Source organism: Humulus lupulus, chromosome 7, assembly GCF_963169125.1.
Source record: "Humulus lupulus chromosome 7, drHumLupu1.1, whole genome shotgun sequence".
Lineage (NCBI taxonomy): Eukaryota > Viridiplantae > Streptophyta > Magnoliopsida > Rosales > Cannabaceae > Humulus > Humulus lupulus.
Window position 1 is genome coordinate 91,616,765 of NC_084799.1, and position 4,214 is coordinate 91,620,978.

A 4,214-nucleotide genomic window follows, 5' to 3' on the forward strand; every position below is an offset into this window, starting at 1 on the left:
TTATCTTATCAACTGTCAATATCGGTTCAGTCCGATGAAACAAATACATCCGATCTTATCTACTTTGCTAATGTTTTGGAAAGAACATAACACTGTAATGTGTAAGTATATCATATCATAGATTAGCAAGTTAGTGTAAATCTTGTGCACTGACTAGTCTTAGTACTAACTCATTTTGAACATATAATCATATTTATATTCCACTGTGATTACATCACTATAAATAAGATTAGATATATGCTCGAGATTTAATAGAAGTTTATATTAAACAAATAATCATGAAAATAAAACATGTGAGCAAAGTGATTGACCAAGTCAAAAAATGATTTCTATTCTTTTATTGATAATAAAATGAGATTACAAAGAATTTGGGTTTTAATTAGAGCATAAAACCCTAACACATCTCCTACGTTGTTTCGTCTGTCCCCCTGGGAGGGGGCCTTCGGGTTGGTAATACTTCTACCCCGAGATGAAGTGTTATTCTTCTTAGTCATGGAGGAGGTAGTCTTGGACTGTGCCTCTCCATCCTGTCCCTGGGAGAGTGTCCTTGGGGTCCTACTTCTCCCCTGGGACTCTCTGTTACTGTTGTCTCGCATTCCTGCTACTTTGGCCTGAGCCTCCTTCACTACCTGAGCAGCAGCTTCAGCGTTAGCTCGAGCTAACTAAGTAGCCGCCTCCAAGGCCAGAGCAGCCTCCTGGTGTCTCTGATCAGCTTCCTGCTCCCTCTGGATCATTCTCTGGACCTGCTCATCTATCTCCCATCATTTTCGTTCCATAGTCGCCCTCTAAAGGGAAATTTCTACAGCAAAGGCCTCTTGCCTCGCCAGAAATTGCGCCACCTCCTCCTGGTGAGCGTCTTGTGGATCTTCTGCATCAGAATGATCTCCAACCTCCACCTGAGGTTCATTAACGGGATCTATGGGATCCTGGATGGTGGAATCCCTGAGAGCAGTCTTCTTTGCCTGACTGGATTTCGGAGGCATCGTAAAAATGATGAAAGTGTGTTACTGATTTCGTACTCTCAATGAAAGCACTAAAATGTTGACTAGAGAAATTGGCCAACGGTCGTATCTACAGTATACGACACCTTTTGAACGAATTAAATAGAATAGACGGCAGAGTATGATTATCTTAAATAAACACACAGAAATTTTATAGTGGTTCAGCCCTGTTCTGAGGAGCAGTATTAACCTAATCCACTTAGTCCTTAATATTTGTAACGCCCCAACTCCAGGGACCGTTACGGTATGCCTTGTAAACAGTGCTAAACTCGCTAATCGAGTCATTTGGCCAAAAACGTGTAACTAAGCGTGATTAGCGGTTTAGGGATTAAAAACTTGGATAAAATGTAACGTTTCATTAGAACATTTAACATATATACTGTGATCCCAAAAAGTATACTTTTATAGTCTACTACAAGAAAATATTTACAACAGGCCGTTCTACGCGGCAAAACAAGGTTTAACCCTAGTTCCACGTTAAACCTCGGCCGTGGCGGACGAGCAGCTGCATATGTACACGTCATCACCTAAGCTCCCCAACTCAAGGATGGTCCAACTTTCTCTTGCCTTTACCTGCACCACAAAGCACCCGTGAGCCGAAGCCCAGCAAGAAAACACAATATAACATGATGTAATATCAACAATGATCATAATAATTATCCAGGACTCTCAGTCCCAATATAAATAGGTGACAGTTGCAACAGTCACAAAAGTGGGTACAACCCCCTCTAGCCATGGGACGTTACGGTCACCCGGGCTTAACTGATAAGAGAACCTTTCATAAGTTTGAACAGGATAGGTGTATGGTGAATAGTCACCAACATAACCTTTCCCCATGTCCATAGAGTCATAACCTTGGAACAGCGTTCCCTAGCCATGTCACAAACAGTCACCGGGGCCATACGCCCTGGCTTTGATCATCTGGTCTTAGACCAGGCAAGCGCTTATGAATTCATCGACTTTAGGGTCGGTCCAGCATTAATGCCATAGATTCATTCAATGCAAGTTCATCGACTTTAGGGTCGGTCCGGCATTAATGGCATAGAGCCATTCAATGCTGATATCGATTAGAATTAATCTTCATTTGGCTCGACGTTCATGACGCTATGCCATTTCTGACTCTTAGGCCAGTATCCCTGACTAGTCAGTGACATACAAAAGTAAGTCATCCCACCAAACATATATCACATGTTCAATATCCATAAAAAAGGTATTCAGCATGCTTACTAAAAAAGTACTAGTACAATTAGGATCATGCATAAACACAGAGATTCAAGCTCTGAACGATATCATACCCAGTAAACAAAGCATGTCCTAATCACATGTTTCTCGTGCATCATATGCATAACACTTAACCGTCCAACATGCACCAATAATAGCCATGCATGTCATGTTTAATAATCAACCAACATGCATCAAGAATAACCATGCATGTCACATATACACAGGGTGCAGTTTTCTTACCTCAGATTCAAGTTAGAATGATTAAAAGAACGACCCTTGAGAATGATCAACTTTTTGGTCCTTTAGCGGTTACATGGTCATAACCAATTATGGGATTCCGTCAATAAAATGAATAACAAAAGGTTCCCAAACCAAAACCTAGCCTCCGAGACATCAAACACTACTCAACCGGGTAGTAGGTTCGACTCCGAGGCCAAAGCCTTGAATCCCCAAGCTAAAAACACATTTATGGCCAAAAAGCCACTAAGGGCTGCGACCCTCCCTAGCTGCGCCGCTGTGCGCCCCTCAAATAGAGGCAGCCTTCCCTGTCAAGCACCATGGGCCGCGGCGCACCATTGCCATGCCGCGGCTCATTACGCAAATCAGCCAAAAACCCAGCACGCACCAGTTCAACTTCCCCTGCGTTTTCCCTTGAAACCAACCCTTCAAACCAATCCAAAACGCCAACCTAACACCCAATTCAACCACTAAACATCATCCACAACTCACCCTCATCATAACCCATAGTAAACATCAATCAAACTTCCATTAATCCAAAATTTCCATCAATAAATCACCAACTAAAACTTAACTCAAAAACAAAGTATGGCTCAAACTCAGGTTCAATTCCTTACCTTAAGCTGATTTGAATCCTTCCCAAAGGCTGAACTCAATCTATAATCCCCAAGCTTTGACTCCCTAGCTTGCTTCTTCAATTTGGGACCAAAAACCTCCAAGGGTAAGAAGAGGAGATGATGCACGGGTGAGAAGGAGATAAGGGCTCTATTTTTTACACTTCTACAACCTTCTAAACAATCCCAAAGGCTGATATATAACTTAGGGGTGAAAACACTATTTTTCCCCTAGGTCAAATAAAGGCTCCTAAACACTCCCAAGGGTAAAACCGTCCTTTCCCGCTTATCTCGTTAATTATAATTAACGCTCTCCAATTCCCGCTATTCTCAATATTCCCAAATGCCAATAAATCATATCCCATTACCCTTTAATTCTCGGTAATGTTATAATCATCAAAGTGACCCCGAGACTCACCCCGAGCCCCGAACTTAAACCCGTTATGACTAAACCGAACACTTACATTTCATGATCGTCTCATGCCGAATAGCTCGAACCAATCCACCTTATAATGTGGCTATATCAATTAATCCCAACCATGCACCCAAAATATACAATTACGCCCACAGCGGCCAAATCACCAAATTACCCTTATAATTATAAATACACCCATATGCATGCATTTACCATCATATAATAATATAATTCACATGAACATGCATATGATCATTAAATAGTATCATAATTCAATTATGGCCCTCCCGGCCTCCTAACCAAGGTCCTAATCCTTATTAGGAAATTTGGGGCATTACAACTATACCCTCCTTACAGAAATTTCGTCCTCGAAATTTACTCAACAGCTCGAAACAAGAATTCCACTTACTTGACATAAATTTTCAATTTTCCGGGTCGCTTCCTCGACCTCACCATCTATATAGCTTTACCTTAACCCAAGGTACATTCTGTTCAATAATACCTCATTACTGATGTCACAATCTGTACTGGCTAATCCTTACCGGAATACTTAACCTTAACCTTCAGATTCTCATAACTCAACTTATAAATTCCTTTAACCCATGTCCACTGCATGGAAACACATAACTCACTGTATACAACTGCTGGTGTCGAAAATAACGCTGACCCAGAATCAACCTATCCAGATCTATTCAGGATCCAACTGCCGAAATGAACTAGTGC